The sequence below is a fragment of the Neophocaena asiaeorientalis genome, unplaced genomic scaffold (genome assembly GCF_003031525.2).
Source record: "Neophocaena asiaeorientalis asiaeorientalis breed wild unplaced genomic scaffold, Neophocaena_asiaeorientalis_V1.1 scaffold606, whole genome shotgun sequence".
Taxonomy (NCBI): Eukaryota; Metazoa; Chordata; class Mammalia; order Artiodactyla; family Phocoenidae; genus Neophocaena; species Neophocaena asiaeorientalis.
In genome coordinates this window covers 3,850,027-3,868,460 of record NW_020173687.1, presented here as the reverse complement: position 1 = coordinate 3,868,460, position 18,434 = coordinate 3,850,027, and the positions used below count along the sequence as shown (strand labels likewise).

The 18,434-nt window shown below is 44.5% G+C and overlaps 1 protein-coding gene across 8 annotated transcripts in view; it reads left to right on the top strand.

Moving 5' to 3' along the window:
- ZNF831 (zinc finger protein 831) overlaps positions 1-18,434 on the top strand; it is a 166,680-nt gene that overhangs the window by 107,715 nt on the left and 40,531 nt on the right. The window contains exons 5-6 of one of the 8 annotated variants that reach the window (XR_003003808.1): positions 8,841-9,021; positions 12,927-13,039. The exons of 6 other annotated variants lie outside the window; for them this stretch is intronic. The gene's annotated coding sequence lies outside the window, so the exon portion shown is untranslated. Of the gene's footprint in view, positions 1-8,840; positions 9,022-12,926; positions 13,040-18,434 lie in introns of those variants that run through there. One more of the 8 variants, XR_003003807.1, reaches the window with a different exon arrangement.

Below are 18,434 nucleotides of genomic sequence, written 5' to 3'. Positions count from 1 at the left end.
TTTTTTTTTTTTTTTTTAACATTTTTCTTTTGTTGTCCTCAGTAGAAGAGAAACCATCCTACACGTTAAGATCTATCTCCTTTTCTGTTTCATGCCACCACCTCAGTTCTTCGCACATGAAGCAGAGAATGTTGCAGGATGACGTGTCTCTAGTCTTGTACTTATAATTTCTTTTACTCTCCTGAAAGCTTCAGTTAGCATCAGTAAGCATGGTAATTTGGGGCTGCCTGTGCTAATATGCCGAATTCCACATACCTTAGCACTTAGAGAGTGAACGCCTGTTGGATCCCACGGTAGCAGAGAGACCCAGGTGGGCACTATTTTGCAGCTAATTTTCTCAACAGAAACCATCAAATATTTGATGACTTGATGTGCTCAAGTCTGGATTCTTTTTCTCAGGAAAGGTTAAGAAAGCATCCTTAAAGTCAGAGGTTCTCAAAAGGAAGCAGTTTACCTCCCTGAAGACGTAAGACAATGACCAAAGACAGTTTTAAAAAAAAATTTTAATGTTTTATTTTTAAAAATTGATTTTATTGAGGTATAGTTGATTTACAATGTTATGTTAATTTATGTTGTACAACAAAATAATTCAGTTATACACATATACATTCTTTTTCGTACTCTTTTCCATTATGGTTTATTATGGGACATTGAATATAGTCCCCTGCGCAATACTGTTTATCTATCCTATATAAAATAGTTTGCGTCTGCTAATCCCAAACTCCCAATCCATTCCTTCCCCACCTCCCCCTTGGTAACCACAAGTCTGTTCTCTCTGTCTGTGAGTCTGTTTCTGTTTCCTAGATAAGTTCATTTGTGTCACATTTTAGATTCCACATATAAGTGATAGCATATGGTATTTGTCTTTCTTTTTCTGACTTACTTCACTTAGTATGATAATGTCTAGGTCCATTCAATGTTGCTGCAAATGGCATTGTTTCATTCTTTTTCATGGCTGAGTAATATTCCATCGTGTATAGATATACCACATCTTCTTTATCCGTTCATCTGTCAATGGACATTTAGGTATTTTCCGTGTCTTGGCTATTGTGAATAGTGCTGCAGTGAACATTGGGATGCATGTATCTTTTCAAATTATAGATTTGTCTAGTTGTATGCCTAGGAGTGGAATTGCTGGATCATATGGCAGCTCTATTTTCAGTTTTTTAAGGAACCTCCAGACTGTTTTCCATAGTGGCTGCACCAATTTATTATACATTCCCGCCAGCAGTGTAGGAGGGTTCCCTTGTCTGCACACCCTCTCCAGCATTATTTGTAGACTTTTTAATGACGGCCATTCTGACCAGTGTGAGGTGGTACTTCATTGTAGTTTTGATTTGCTTTTCTCTAATAATTAGCAACGTGGGGCATCTTTTCATGTGCCTGTTGGCCATCTGTATGTCTTCTTTGGAGAAGTGTTGACCGAAGGAAGTTTTGATCTCACAGCTTGGGTGAGGGGTGCCACTGGCGTCTGAGCTGGAGGCCGGGGACGTTGCTCAGCATCCTACGAGGCACAGGATGGTCCCCATCAGGAAGTATCCAGTCTCACTGCCAGTGGTGCTAAGGTTTAGGAACTCTGGTCTAAGGAGGCACGGTCACATTCTATTAGAGACCCTAGAGCAGCCCTGTCCTCAAACTGATGACGAGATTAGAACGGGGAGAAAGACTTGCCTTGGCAGGACCAGAAGCAGAGTCTGGGCTCCGTATCCCAGTCCGGTATGCTTTCCGTAGCCTCACATCTGGAACTTTGCAAGTTGCGTGAGGACTTGTGTCTTGAGTCTACACACAGCAGACCATCTATGGGTTATGGTCCAATTAACTTCATTTTTTTTTTTTTTTCCACTCTTCACCTTGAGGAGAAAGAACCAGGACATGGGAAGTTAAGTCAATGTGAATATCAACTAGACATTCAGTAAAGACAGATCAAAAGATCAGCTTTTACTGTGAGGGTAAATGCAACCCAAAGTCCCATACTACTCCATTGACCTCTACAGGCAAATGGAATGAAAGAACATGAATACTGCTGCTGGGAACCGGGGAGTTTTCAGATTTGGTTGGGGTGCACGAAATCTGAAAGTTTGCTTTGAACCTTCTTCTTTGTAGAGGAAACTGAGAACCAGAGGATTTGGTCCTGGCTCGAGTCAGAGGCAAGACTGTGACTAATCCCAAAGCCCCCAAGTCCAACATGCTTGCCATGACATGACCAGGTCCTGCCTCTGAAATCTTCCATCATGTCCGCTGTCCTTGCTAAGAGCGTCAAGTAGAACAATGCATTTCATAAAGGTTTTCTGCATCAGGGTTGGGAAATACCAGTGGAGTTCTGGTTAACTAGAAATCATCCAGAAAATTAAATTATCCACACGAACCATTCCCCAAGTGTTCTAGTTAATCTAGGTGTTATTCTGTGGGTTTTGCAAAAAGAAAACTTCTCTCCTAAGACATCTGGACTCAAATAGATGTGAGTGGTGCCTATGTGGTCCCCTAATTTATGTTCTTGAGTACAATAAATTCGGCAGGGATCACAAGCGTAGACAAAGAAGTGTTAACAGCAAAAAAGACATCACCAAAAAGCCTTTGGAAGACAAACACTTCTCATCTTCAATTATAAGACAACCTGATGCAGAGAGAGAATAAATTAATTTTAAAACCTCCTGCACAAAGAAAATAATGGAAAAATACATCATAAGTAGTTATCCCTTTTGTGCTAAAAACAAGTGATTTGGAGAAAATGACTACATGGGAGTGAATGTGTTAGTCTTATTACCTTTTTCGGGTTTTAAGTTCTTAGGGGAGAAACAGAGAACAAGAGGAAAAAAAAAAGAAGCTTTCATTGTTTCAACAAACATTTATTGGGTATTAGTATGTTGCCAGGCACCAGGCTACACTTTCTGTGACTTTTTCTACTTTCAAAATTACTTTCAGTCAAGAACTTCTAGATGCCTCATTGCTGGACTCCAACAGTTCGAGAAAGGCCATTCTTCTAAGGTTTTTGCCAAAACCATTATGGTTCAACTTCAGAGATGCAGCTGGGAATCTCACTTTGTCCCCTCACCCCCGCATGGGAACCTGAGTTTTAGGGCTTGGTCCAACTAGGCTTAGGGGACATCCATTTGTAATGAGAGGTTTATGAGTCTCAGGTTGGCTTTTCCTGGAAGCAGACTCTGAAGCAGTGTTCAGTGCCAGGGTCTATCAGGGGATGCCCTTGAGGTCCACAGCTGTGCAAAGGAGAATAGAGAAGCAGGTTGGGCAGAGGGAGAAGCTGAACTCTAATACAGACCATGACAGCCTTGGCCAACCCTTGGGATGCTCTGGAGAAGGGGTATGGCCTTGGGGAGGCAGATCTCTGCAGCTGAGGCAGTCGTCAGAGGGACCAACAGTGCCTGCTGACAGCACTTCCGGCACCTGGGGCAACAATCCTTTGCTAAAGAGGTTCTGGCGGCACTTCACAGTATCCACTACCGTGAGGCTCCACTGCGGGCACATCCATCCTCCCTCCCTCCCTTCCTTCTTTCCTTACTTCCATGCATCCAACAAATATTTATTGAACACCTGCCATCTGCCAGGTATAGCCTGGTAGAGAAGCTGTCATTAAACAAAATAGTGCATGTTATTTACTTAAAATTTGTCAAATGATAAAAAAGGACCATACCAGGTGAGAAAAGAGAAAAGAATTGGGGGAACCGACAGAATCGGGGTACCTTGAGCCTGAATGCTGACTTAGGATGAGAGGAAAATTGACGTTTCAGGTGGAGGGAGCTTTGAGTGGCAGGGACCGAAAGGACGGTGATGTGGCCCTGACATGTGGGATGGGAGCAGACAGACTGCAGGGGGCAAGGGCCAGACCTGGGGGATTTTATGGGCAGAGTTAAGGAGTATGCTTTTATCCTAAAGGCTATGACCAAAAAATCCACACCATGCTTGGGGATCTAGGAAGGAGATCCTTCTGGGACTAGAAAGCTGGAAATTGGCTTAAAATGTAAATGCACACTCCTGTCGGCAGAGTTCATACTGTTCCTGAGAATGGGAGGTACCTAAGATGAAAATAGCATCTTCCAACGGGCTCAAGAGGGAGCTGCACAGAGCTGCACAAAGTTCCATATGGAGCCGTTTAGAGTTTTGTCTCAGCATCTGGTTCACCCTGACCATGGTAATTTTCACAGCAGCTCATCTCAACGGAATAATCCAAGCTTTAAAATGAAATACTTAAAAGGGTCAGTTGACCACAGGATTTGAGAACTGCTGTCCATAAACCCTCTAATGAAGAAGTAGATGGCTTGAATTGCCTTGCAGTTTTTCTTTTTTTTTTTTTTTTAATAAGTGGGGGGTAGGAGTTTATTAATAATTTTAATTAATTAATTAATTTTGGCTGTGTTTAGAAACAGAGAACAAGAGGAAAAAAAAAAGAAGCTTTCATTGTTTCAACAAACATTTATTGGGTATTAGTATGTTGCCAGGCACCAGGCTACACTTTCTGTGACTTTTTCTACTTTCAAAATTACTTTCAGTCAAGAACTTCTAGATGCCTCATTGCTGGACTCCAACAGTTCGAGAAAGGCCATTCTTCTAAGGTTTTTGCCAAAACCATTATGGTTCAACTTCAGAGATGCAGCTGGGAATCTCACTTTGTCCCCTCACCCCCGCATGGGAACCTGAGTTTTAGGGCTTGGTCCAACTAGGCTTAGGGGACATCCATTTGTAATGAGAGGTTTATGAGTCTCAGGTTGGCTTTTCCTGGAAGCAGACTCTGAAGCAGTGTTCAGTGCCAGGGTCTATCAGGGGATGCCCTTGAGGTCCACAGCTGTGCAAAGGAGAATAGAGAAGCAGGTTGGGCAGAGGGAGAAGCTGAACTCTAATACAGACCATGACAGCCTTGGCCAACCCTTGGGATGCTCTGGAGAAGGGGTATGGCCTTGGGGAGGCAGATCTCTGCAGCTGAGGCAGTCGTCAGAGGGACCAACAGTGCCTGCTGACAGCACTTCCGGCACCTGGGGCAACAATCCTTTGCTAAAGAGGTTCTGGCGGCACTTCACAGTATCCACTACCGTGAGGCTCCACTGCGGGCACATCCATCCTCCCTCCCTCCCTTCCTTCTTTCCTTACTTCCATGCATCCAACAAATATTTATTGAACACCTGCCATCTGCCAGGTATAGCCTGGTAGAGAAGCTGTCATTAAACAAAATAGTGCATGTTATTTACTTAAAATTTGTCAAATGATAAAAAAGGACCATACCAGGTGAGAAAAGAGAAAAGAATTGGGGGAACCGACAGAATCGGGGTACCTTGAGCCTGAATGCTGACTTAGGATGAGAGGAAAATTGACGTTTCAGGTGGAGGGAGCTTTGAGTGGCAGGGACCGAAAGGACGGTGATGTGGCCCTGACATGTGGGATGGGAGCAGACAGACTGCAGGGGGCAAGGGCCAGACCTGGGGGATTTTATGGGCAGAGTTAAGGAGTATGCTTTTATCCTAAAGGCTATGACCAAAAAATCCACACCATGCTTGGGGATCTAGGAAGGAGATCCTTCTGGGACTAGAAAGCTGGAAATTGGCTTAAAATGTAAATGCACACTCCTGTCGGCAGAGTTCATACTGTTCCTGAGAATGGGAGGTACCTAAGATGAAAATAGCATCTTCCAACGGGCTCAAGAGGGAGCTGCACAGAGCTGCACAAAGTTCCATATGGAGCCGTTTAGAGTTTTGTCTCAGCATCTGGTTCACCCTGACCATGGTAATTTTCACAGCAGCTCATCTCAACGGAATAATCCAAGCTTTAAAATGAAATACTTAAAAGGGTCAGTTGACCACAGGATTTGAGAACTGCTGTCCATAAACCCTCTAATGAAGAAGTAGATGGCTTGAATTGCCTTGCAGTTTTTCTTTTTTTTTTTTTTAATAAGTTGGGGGTAGGAGTTTATTAATTAATTTAATTAATTAATTAATTTTGGCTGTGTTGGGTCTTCGTTTCTGTGCGAGGGCTTTCTCTAGTTGTGGCGAGCAGGGGCCACTCTTCATCGCGGTGCGCGGGCCTCTCACTGTCGCGGCCTCTCTTGTTGCGGAGCACAGGCTCTAGAGCGCAGGCTCAGTAGTTGTGGCTCATGGGCCCAGTCGCTCCGCGGCATGTGGGATCCTCCCAGACCAGGGCTCGAACCCGTGTCCCCTGATTCGGCAGGCGGACTCTCAACCACGGCGCCACCAGGGAAGCCCCTGCCTTGCAGTTTTTACAGTCACCTGGATGAAAAGATGAAAGAAAATAAGTCACGGTAACAACCAGAAGAGTCCAAATGTCTGCTGTCCGGGGTTGCGTCTTGTGAGACTCATGAAGTAAGACATTTCTCTTCTGACTACGGAGGAACAGAATTGAGATGAATTGGGATCTGATAAAATTCTTAGACTCGCATTTGGAGTCTTCCTTCTTCTCTCTCCCTCTCATTCCCTCTTCACGGAGAGAGAATGGTGGGGAAACATTTGAAAAACAAGCCTATTTTTGGCTTAAGGAGGAGCAGACTCTACTGACGTGCGGTCTTACCCAGGATTCACTCAGAACACCGCACCCGCCGGGGCTGCTTTATTTTGTTCGGCTATCTCCGTTCTTATTTCACATAGATTTAAAGTTTGAAAAGCTTAACCTTTTCAGTCAGTAGCTGAGCTCTCACCCCGTAGAGATCAGCCAATTAAAAAAACAATTCCTGGGTCATTGTAGATGAGTCGTCTTTTATTTGATGCTTATAAAAATGGTCCACATCCGACCAGGAAGGCATCAGGAAAAAGCACTTCAAAATGTGCTGTCTTCAAAGTGTCAGAAGATAACCCTTCAGGGCTGGGAGCCTGGGAACAGAAGGTGCATATTGGTCTTTAATTAAGGAAACGGTTGAGAAGGAAGAACATTTAACATTTTAAACCACCGGTGGCTTCACAGCTACAGGAAGCGCCTGGGTGACAAAGATGGGCTTGTTGCCCCCGCTGTCCTGGTACCTGCCTTGGCCCGTGCAACTGACCCAAAGCTAAATGCTTCCCACCAAGGGGGAATTAGAAATGATCATCGACTCCCCGTGCTGCGAGAACTCAATTTTCACAAGTGGCAAAGGAAGCAAAGCTGCAGTCCCCTCCTGGGGGACGCATTTGCCACAAAACATTAACAGAGCTGGAGAAGTAATGGTTCTCTGCCCGGAAAGACCCGCAGGTGTGGGACCGTGCAAGGGCCCCGCCATACGCCGAGAGATCAGAATCTCATCATGCAGATTTCATCACAATTTCATCTGAGGGACAAAGAGCTTATAGGAGGAGGGATGGAGGAAAAAAAATCCTAAGGATTGTACTTTGATTTTATAAGCAGGTTGTTGGAAATTACTGACAGATTGAATGAAATAATACGCTTTGGAGCAGCAGGGAACTTAAAGGTGGAAATCTAATTGATTTCTACCCTAAACCTAGGAGCAGCTATATTATTAATCAGCCCTGTGGTCACTGCTTGGTGGTCTCCTGCACACCGGGAGGAAATGTAGCTTCCAGTTACATACGTATGAATTTCAAATGACACCTGGTGTACCAGAGGGAAGGATTCGTGTGGCTGGGGAGTCGCAAACCCATCTCTGGACACACTTGAGCAGAGCTACACCACCCCATAAAATGGTGGAATTACAGAGCATTGGGGGTGGGCACGGTGAGGGTGAAAAGCCCCCAGTCCCTAAGGGTCCCACCTGGTCAGCTCCCTGTTGAAGCACATGCTCTCTAACCTTTCTACAAAGCCCTTTGCCACAGCCCTGGCCTGAATAGACTTCAGATCTGCCTTGAATACGAACTACCTCTGGGTGCATTCAGCCATTTTCTACCCTGAAAGTCAGAGAGACAAAAGGCAGGTTGTGTCTGTATTTAAACGATCTTTCAGGGGTTCACTAAATGTTGAGATGAGGTGAAGGCCAGCTGGGGAAGGCTTTTCCGAATTAATATGCATTCTTTACCATCCAAGTTTGAAAGATCCTCTTCGGTTAACTTCTGGAGTTTTCCTCCGGTATTCGAACAAAAGACAAGGTGTTTGTGATAGGGTTGATTATAAGAAAGGAGGATGGTTTCCTTGAACAAGAAAGTCTTTTGCTTTCATGGAGAAGAGACCCCCCCCCCCAAAATCACCGGGGGTGGCCGATTTGCATATGTGCAGCCACTGTGGGTCCAGCTGGTGCTGGATATCCGAGATTCCGAGACCAAGGCAGACCTGTTTCTGCTCACAGGAAGGCTCAGAATAAGATGCGTTCAACTATGTAGTGTGAGCTGGAATGCTGATTCAGCTATTCATTCATTCAACAAGGTGCCAGCAAGCCAGAGTGCCTAAAATCTTCAGAGTCAGCGTCCGCGAGTCACCAGATAAAACAAAGGCTTATAGGAGGATGTGTTCAATGCTTTGGACCCAGACAAACCTGGGCTTGAGTCTGCCTCTGCTCTGAGTCTGTCTGGTTTGAGTCTCCTCTGTACCTCAGTTTTTCCTTCCATAAAATAGGGACGGTGAGAACCAGCTCTTGGGTCTCTTGCATTAAATGAGGGCCTTTCATCTCTTAGCCAGCAGCTCTGGTCTCAGAACTTGACGACACCCTAAAAATGACTGGGAACCTGAAAAGATTACAAAATGATAACAAAATCTCTATTACAAAATGGTGATCAATATTTATCATTCTGTAAATCAACACGAAAACTTTAAAATTATGTATTCATTCATCTTAAAGTAGTAATAACAAACCCATTACGTATCTTTATATAGAAAACAGCAATATTTTCCAAACCAAGCATTTAGTGAAAAGAGGGGCATTGTTTGCCATTTTTGCACATCTCTTTCAACGTCTGTTGCAGCATCACACTCCATGTGGTCTCTGGAAAATTCCACCATGTGCTCCTAAGAGAATCTGAATGTAAAAGGCCAATAACATCTGAGTATTTCTCTGAAAATGGTGTCAAACCCCTTGAAAGGGGCCCCAGGTCTCACCACAGCACCACTGTGGCAAGTCCTTTGATCTTCACTATAACCCTCCAGGTAAGTACTATTTTCATTCCCATTTTACAGATGAGGAAATTGAGGCACCAAAAGGTTAAGAAACTTGCCTGAGGCCACACAGTTAATAGCAGCAGAGCTGGCATTTAAACCCAGCTGTCTGCCCCTAGGGTCTGTTTTCCTCCCTAACCCCTTCTCATTCAGAGAACCCAGAATGGCGTCAGACACAGGAAGCTCTTGGTAAATGAGAGCAGGTGGGACAGCCAGGAAGTACTGTGACATCCTTCTGTTAGGGAAATGATCCCATCCCATCCTCCAAGGGCCAGTTCATCTTGATGCTCAGAGATAATGGATGGAGGGAGAGACGGACAGCCCATTGGAATCGAGATTCAAGGCTTTGGAAAACAGTCCTGAAGAATCTGAGCATTCCTTAATCACTGAACTCGCATTCTAGAACATCTCCAGGGACCAGAGGTCACTCACAGAGAAGAGTCTGTCTGTCTGAGCACCCGAAAAGCTTTAGAAACCCCCCGGCCATCAGAGCAGCTCTGCCTCCCTTGGCTTATGCTGTGATGGGGCCAACCCACCACATAAATTTGTGGAGAACAAACGAGACACACACGTTTAAGGGACAGGGGTGAAAATGTCCCATCAGCACAGGTCTCTCATGCTTTGACCAAAAACGTGGGTAGTTGATTCAAACGACTTGCAGCTTGGGGTGGGCGTGGGGTGGGGGTGGGAGTGGTACACCCTGAGGCCAAGCAAAAGCAGAGGAATATGTCTCACACTTAAAACAAATCCGTGGACCGTTTTTGGCTCCAAATAGGCCAAGACTTTGCAACTCACCTGTTCCCATTTGCCAGTTCAAAAGAAAAGAAGAAGAGGAAAAAACCAGCCACATTAGAATTCATGGGAGGAGATGAGACTGTATTTGAGACACTGGCAACTGGATTTCTTTGTTTTATTAGCATAAGTGAGTTATTAATTCAGCACAGAAAAAGCATAGATCTTTGTCATATAAAAAGTCACCAGTACCACAAGGGACCTTCCCAAACCAGGATGATGATAATATCTTACGTACATTTGCATAATGCTTTGCAATTTCCAAGGCCCTGCCATATACTCTGTGGGTTTAGCTTTGCTAGCTGCGTGGAATAGAGTTTTGCCCTGGGTAGAACCGCAGGACAGCAAGGGGATTTGATTTCATCACCATCAAGGCCCACATCAGGGATAAACACTCTAGATTTAATCAGAAGCGCCTGGGGGGAAAGGTCATTAATATTTAGCATTTCTTATTGCATTCCCAAACTCCATCAAACTTTTTCAGAATATGCCTTTGAGAATCAAGGGCCACGGGCCCAGCTTTGGGGAGTGGTCCAGTCTGAGCCTTCATGAGCTCTGTCCGTTCTTTTATCCCTAACAGGATAGAGATGTTTGCCACCGTGACCAGCTTGTCCCAGTTTGCCTGGGACTTTCCCAGTTTTAGGGCTGAAAGCCCAACATCCCAGGACTCCCCTGAGTCTTGGGCAAACGGGGGTGTTGGTCACCCTACCAACAATCAGGGTTGAGAAATCCCTGATAGCATCACACACGCTGTGCCCACTATGGTCCTTTCCTTCGCCTCTGCAGTTTCACTTCCGGCTGCTGCTGGCTCGGAGCTTAATGTTTCACAAATGCCTTTCGTCTGGCTGGCAAGACTGGCCTCAGAAACATGTTCCTCTCCTCTCTCCCCTCCCCAGCTCTGTCGAAGCAGTGAGGGGACAGTGGGTGCCCAGCACGGGAACACCCAGTGTCTTTGTGGGGAATCCCCTGAGTAATATTCCATTTTGTGTGTGTGTGTGTGTGTGTGTGTGTGTGTGTGTATACACCACATCTCCTTTATCCAGTCATATGTTGATGGACACTCAGGTTGCGTCTATATCCTGGCAATCATAAATAATGCTGCTATGGACACTGGGGCGCATGGATCTTTCTGAATTAGAGTTTTTGTTTTTCTCGGATATCTACCCAGGAGTGGGGTCGCTGGGTCACACGGTAGCTCTATTTTTACTTTTTTAAGAAACCTCCATATTGTTCTCCATAGTGGCTGCACCAATTTACATTCCCACCACAGTGCACGAAGCTTCCCTTTTCTCCACATCTGGAAACGTGTTTTCCCTGAGAAGCCAGAAGTCTGTGGACAGAGTAGCCCCAAAGACAAAGACCTTGGAAGTGCCCGTCTGCCCATGAGGCCATCTGACCTACCCTATGAAGCCGAAGGCTTAGAACACAGCAAAGCCTCCCCTTCCTGTGCAATTTTGGGAAGATCCAGAAGGTTATACTGAGGAGGATTTAGCAGCTAAAGCTGATAGAAAAAGAAAATAAATATCACTGTCCTCCAGGATGTAGCCTGAAAAAATAGCAACATAATCTTGATTTCGTAATAATTCAAACCAGATGAAGAGAACTTCGTATCTAACCCCACACCAGTTGCTCTGATTTCGAATCAATTACTGTGGAAGTAATCCATCCATCACCCACCCATCCATCCATCCGTCCACCCACCATCAGCCACCGGGAGGGGGAGGGGAGGTGCCGAGCACAGCCTCCGGAGTCAGGCAAGATTGGAGCTAAATTCCTATTTTGTTCATGCATACGATTTGGGGCAAATTACTGACTTTCCATGAGCTTCCGTTTTCTCATCTGTAAAGTGGGGGTAGTAATTGTTCCAGCTTCACAGGGTTAAAAGCACATAGAGTTCTAAATGCTCAGAGCCCGACACACACACACAGAAGGTTCTCACTCAACATGAGCTCTCTCCTCAGTTTTCACAGAACAAGCCTCAAGGCACCATCGAGTGGTGGCCGCAGAGAGCCAGGGTCAAGGTGAGTGATGGCGGAGCCCTTGAGGTCCATCCATGGTGTGGTCGTTGCCCATTTTCACTTTCAAGTAACATGTCTACTTCTATACCTTGATCCTACAAAAACACGTTGACAGGTGCCCCAAGACATTTTTTAGGAGAATGCAGTATAAATGTCCACCCACAAGTAAAAAGTTCAATAAACCATAGTACATCTGTTCAGTGTATATGCTGCAGGGTTCAAAAGAGTGAGTCGATTCACTGCAGGCTGAGCCACAGCTCAGCCTGCAGTGGAGACAGTGAGCCACTAGAAAGGGGGGGATTCTTTTGAAATAGCTCTCAGTGGAACCCAGTGGCCGAGTGGAACACCTGCAGCGTCTCTTGCATTGATTTCCCGCACTACCTTGGAAGCACCCCTCCAAAATGTCCATTGTTGATTTCCTTGTGTGCAAAAACGGGGGCAGTCATTGCCGAGTGGACTTTTTCTCCAGTTTAAGTCGATTAGCCTTTGGGTACATGTAGATACAGAGACAAAAAAAAAATACCAGTCCTCAAAAAAAGCTCAGTTTTAGAATATGATGAGACTCAAAAGGTACAAAACACGTAAAAAGTACCTTAAAAGAAAAAGTACAACACAAATGTAAGGTTTCTAAATAAAATCCTGGGAATTCCCTGGTGGTCCGGTGGTTAAGACATGGGCTTTCACTGCCGTGGGCCCAGATTTAACCCCTGGTTGGAGAACTAAGATCCCACAAGCCGTTTGACGTGGTTAAAAAAAAAAAAATTAGTTAATTAAAATCGTAAATAAAAGACTGGGTGAGATGGTCTCATCTGTCTTTCCATCCCTTTTTCTCACCAGCCTGGTGACACCATCAAATATAAAAAAAGGCTGCTGTGGAGGTTTTGCTGCCTCTGAGTGGCCAGAATGAGGGCAAATCTCCATCTCTTATAAGATAGGCAATTTTTAAATAACAGGTTTTCAACCAAACCACAACATGGTTAGTACAACTCCCTAACACTCAAAGCCATTGTCTTGTTCTAGTTGAAAATCTTGGAGGATAACAGTTTGGGAACTTGTTTCAATTCAGCAAACTATGGTTTTTAACAGGAGCATGTAAGAAGTTCCCAGCCCTGCTTTTGGAGGATTCTTTAATTACAATGAATGTCCCATTGAAGTCAAGTGAGCTTTCATTTTTTTGACTGGAGAAGCAGCAGTGATGGGTACGTGTGGGATGTTCTTCTGCTCTTTGCAATTATCGGAACATTTTAATCACATTTTCCTAATCAGTGAAGAGCTCACAGCACGTATAGGATCATGGGTGAAAAATGGATACTAGGGGAAACTAATTATTTTTTAGTTTTGAGGGCAGGGGGAGGATGCTAGCTTAGCACCATGGACTTATAAATGGACCTAGGACTTACAAATGCTCCAGAGTTCAACAGATTCCCTTACAGCAGAGCCCTGATGGGCAAAGCCTGCGGGCAACATTTCCAAGTGGAGTTCCGTGGAACAATGTACGTGCTTGAGCTCTAGGAGTTTTAAATTTATGCCGTGTATGAACTGCACTTATTTTCACCATGATTTTCCAGGGAAAGTTTCGAACCCCAGGGGAATAGCGTCCAGTCCTAGAGTTAGAAGACAATGGAAAATCAAAGGGCTCCAGCCTTTTCTCTTTTTCTTTCTCCCATCCTCCATTGACAAGAAACAGAAGCTCTGCCCGTTCCAGCAGATGGTCTCAGTTGGACAAAGCACATAAAATGAACGCGTACCTGGATTTTTTTTTCATACCCAAATTTTTGTTTGCAGATGTTAGTCCGTGTGAGCAGAGTTGGTGTGAGGGTACCAGGGATTCTCAACCCAGATGTTCCAGCCGTAGATTTTAGTTGCTAGAGTCACTGGGTTCCCTGTTCTGCCGGAGCTGATTTGAGTTGTGTTTTGTGTTTTGTCATCTAAAGAGTCCTCCCCGGTTTCTAAACACAGAGCCCGGTCTGCAAAGGGATGCCTAGTAAGCGTTCCTGTCTGAATGACTGAAGGCTTTAAAATGTACACTCCTGTGAACGAGGGTTCCCAGCCTTGGCACATAGACACTTGGGGCCAGATGTTTCCTTGTAGGGGCTGTCCTGTGCCCTGTAGGTGTAGCAGCATCCCTGGCCTCCATCCACTAGATGCCGGTAACCAACATCGCTCCCCCAAGCAGTGACAATCAAAACTGTCTTCAGACACTGCCCAGTGTCCCCTGGGGAGCAGGCGTATCACCCCCAGTTGAGACCCACTGATGTAAACAAACCTGCAATTGGACATCTTCTATAAAAAGTACCACATGGGTTGGATGAGAACACCAAAAACTAAACTAAAATGAGACGAGGTGAATTGACATGAAAGAAAGGTCAAGATCTCATTTCTTGTGCTCCTTCTGGTTAAGAAGAGGTTTGCCATCTTCAGGTGCCAGTGCTGAGCCCAGCCCTTTATATTCCAGAAGCTTCTGGTCTGTGTTGGAGTCATTTAATGTCTTACCGAGCACGGCTCACATTTCCACCCTGTCTCTATCTTTCTCTCTCTTAATGATGAAGGGGTTTCGTATAAGTACCAGTTTGCTTATCATCCTAATTGCACTTATTTATTTAGAACAGCGAAGTCCTCTTGAGACGACAAATGTGCTTTCCGCCAAAATTCTGCAGCTGAAGGTGTAGACCGGATCATGCGATTAACTGGATTCCGTCGCTAGAATGCAGGCTTCCCTTTGCTTCCGTTTGCAGGCGTGAAAAGTCCCAGAACCGGCCTTGCCAGGTGAAGCTTCCATGCGTTTTAGCCTGCTGGGACGGGACCTCATAGGCCGGCCCTGCAGGCCCTCAGTTTTTTCGTTGGCTTTTGACGTCAGGAAGATGTCCCTTTGCACACAGCCATCTCTTCCGTTGAATCTGGACAGCTTTGAACATTCATTACACCACAGAATTGGGCTCTGCTTTTTGCCAAATTGTTATTTCTCAAAGCTTATTTAGACAACATCTGGCCTCCGTTTTGGTTGATGTCAGGATTTTCTCCTGAGGCCCCTGCCTTGCTTCCCCAGCTGTCTAAGGCTACTTCTAACCATGAAATCTTATTCATAATCTACTGTGAGACAGAAAAAAGGCACCACAGCTACAGAACGTCCTCAGAAGTCAAACGCATCACTACCCCTCGCCCAATCTTTCCCCGCAATGCTTCTCTGTTTCCCAGAAAATGTACCGGTATTTCTGACTCTGGGGAAATGCACCCATGGCAAAAACCAAATCTGAAAGTCTCAGAGCTGACTGCACTCTTTTGCACGTCAGCCTTTAATTTCATTACCCCTGCTTTGTCTGGAATTTTTTTTTTTTTTTAATCCCCTGACACAACTTTCCAGAGACTTTCCGCACCTCTTTCCCATCCCAAACACACACACTTTGCAGAAGGAGGCAGGACTGCGCTCAAGAGAATACGTCAGGCAATCCAAGGAAACAATCGTATATTCCTCAATGACATGTGAAAAGGGTGAATTTAAAGTACTTTAGCCAATGCAGGAAAACAAAAACAAACAAACAAAAAACCCCAGCAAGACCCATGGACCCATATGTCAGATTTGTACATGGATTTGATCAAATCGAGGGATGACCCAGAGGTCCTGCCTGGATGAACCCATGCCAACGTACACTTAAAAACTGACTTTTCAAGGAAATCTAAGGGACTGATACAGAATAAGTACTTAAGGCAAACAAAAAAGCCGTGCACATAGGAAGTAATCTTGTTTCCTGTCCCTGGCAACTTCGTGGAGTGATTTACTCTTTAATATGTCTGAACATCAAAGGAATCCATTCATTTGAAATATTTTCCAAGATGTCATAAAATAACGTTTCTCTTCCGAACAAAGCCCGAGTTGGCACAGAAGCTTTCATTTGTATAGCTATTGGCATTTAAAATTAAAATTCCCCTCCAGAGAGAAAAACTGCTCAAAGAGAGCTTGTGTCTGTTCAAAGGCCAGGCAAGTTCAAAAATTATAATTCAAGTGACCCCAAAGCGAAGGAGGTGACACCTACCAAGGGAATCAGTCACACATCAGCCGAGATGCTTTTCCGGCTTCGAAGGGCAGGGTATGCAAGAGGAGTATTTTCTCGCCTGGGGGTGAAGAGGTCGTCCCTCCTAGGAAATCAGCACCTGTTGGAACGCTCCACCCAGAGAAACGTATTCTATGGCAACGTGGTGTGGTTTGATCGCCCCGGGCCGCAGCCGCATCTGGACAGTCTCTGCTTATCATTCTCGGAAAGCAGAAGCTAGCAATTAGTACTGGATTTAAATAAAAAAATCAAAGCCCCCCTGGCATTTGCGCCCCCCTCCTTCATTTCCATGTAACCTTTCTTCCCTGGCCTTTCTCCTGGCACTTGTTTAAAATGAGAGATTCGGAACATCGCTTTCACTTGAAACTTGCATTATGTTTCAAACCCCCGCCTCCCCGCTTCCTAAAACTGCCTTTGAAAAAACTACAGAGAAGCCCAGACATCCGTCCAGCAGTGTGGACCCACCCCATTCCAAGTGCCTCGCTTGGTGCTGGTGGTCGCCGGGCAGCATTACAGCGGCCATTAAGACAAGGATCGTATTTCAGGGTACCCTCTCCGGGGGGCTTCACCTCCCCTTTCAAGAGACGGTGTGGAGAACGCAGAGCAGCTCACTGCAGACCAGTTATGCTTCGCAGAGGAGCTGGGAGGAGAGAGAAATGATTTGCCCTCATTACTCTTCCAAAGAGTCACCCTCTGCCCTTGGACTACAGGGCTCTGAAAAAAAAAACTTACTTGGCCACTGTTGTCATCAGTAACTTTTGGGGCCGGGGGAGAGGATTCCCCCCCCCCGCTTTTTAATTTATTTTTTAATGGTGTAAAATATAGATAACGTGAGATTTACCATTTTAATTATATTTTAGTGTACAGTTCTGTGGCATTAAGCAAAATTCACATTGTCGTTCAGCCATCACCGCCACCATTGGACCTTTTTTTTTTAAATCGAAGTATAATTGGTTTACAGTGTTGTGTTGGTTTCTAGTGTATAGCAAAGTGATTCCCTTTTAGATTCTCTCCAGGTTCTTTTTCAGATTCTTTTCCATTACAGGTTATATTACAAGATAGTGAAGATAGGTCCCTGTGCTGTACAGTAGGTCCTTGTTATTTATTTATTTTATATACACTAGTGTGTATCAGTTAATCCCAAGCTCCTAACATATCCCTCCCCCACTTTCCCCTTCGGTAAGCATGTTTGTTTTCTACGTCTGTGAGTCTGTTTCCGTTTTGTAAATAAGTTCATTTGTATCATTTTTTAGATTTCACATATAAGTGATGGCATGTAATCTTTGACTTACTTCACTTAGTATAATCATCTCTATGGTAATCCATGTTGCTGCAAAAGGCGTTATTTCATTCTTTTTTATGGCTAATATTTCATTGTGTGCATATACCACACCTCCTGTAACCATTCCTCTGTCAGTGAACGTTTAGGTTACTTCCACGTCTTGGCTACTGTAAATAGCGCTGCTACAGACATAGGGGTGCAGGTAACTTTTCAAATTAGAGTCTTCTCGGGATACATGCCCAGGAGTGGGATTGCTGGGTCGTACACCACTGGAACGTTTTTCATCTTGCGAAACTGAAACTCCGTGCCCATTAAATACTAACTCCCCACTCGTTTGAGCACCGCAGCCGCAGGCACCCACCGCTCTACTTTCTGTCTCTAGGAATTAGACTCCTCTCAGCTCTTCATATAAATAGAATCTGGCACTGTTTTCCTCTTGTTACTGGCTTATTTCACTTAGCAAAATGTTTTCAAGATTCATCCCTGTTGCAGCATGTGTCAGAGTTTCCCTCCTCTTTCAGGCTGAATAATGTGCCTCTGTATGCAGTATGTACCGCGTTTTATGTATCCATTCCACCATCAGTGGGCATTTGGGTTGCTTCCACTTTTTGGCTACCGTGAATAGCACTGCTATAAACATGGGTGTACAGATACCTGTTTGTGTCCCTGCTCTCAATACTTAGTTTCTGTTTTCAACAGTAGTCATCTTATTGGGTGTGAATTGATATCTCATTGTGGTTTTGATTTGCATTTCTCTAATGATTAGTGATGCTGAGCCTCTTTTCATGTGCTTATTAATTGTTTGTACTTTTTTTCCTTTGGAGAAATGTCTATTCAAGTCCTTTGCCACTTTTGAATCTGTTTCTTTGTGGTTGAGTTTTAGTATTCTCTACATATTTTACGTATCACTTCCTTATCAGATACGTGCTTTGCAAATATTTTCTCCCATCCTGCGTGTTGCCTTTTTACTCTGTTGATAGTGTCCTTTGATGCACGAATGTTTTTAATTTTGATGAAATCCAACTTGTTTGGTTTTTCTATTGAGTTATAGTTGACATACAATATTATATTAGTTTCAGGTACACAACATAGTGATTCGATATTTTTATACATTACGAAATGATCACTGCAGTGAGACCATCTATCACCATACCAAGTTGTTACAATGTTATTGACTCCATTCCCTATGTGTCCATTACATCCCCATGGCTCATTTATTTTTTTCGCTGGGAGTTTGTACCTCTTAATCCCCTTCACCTTTTT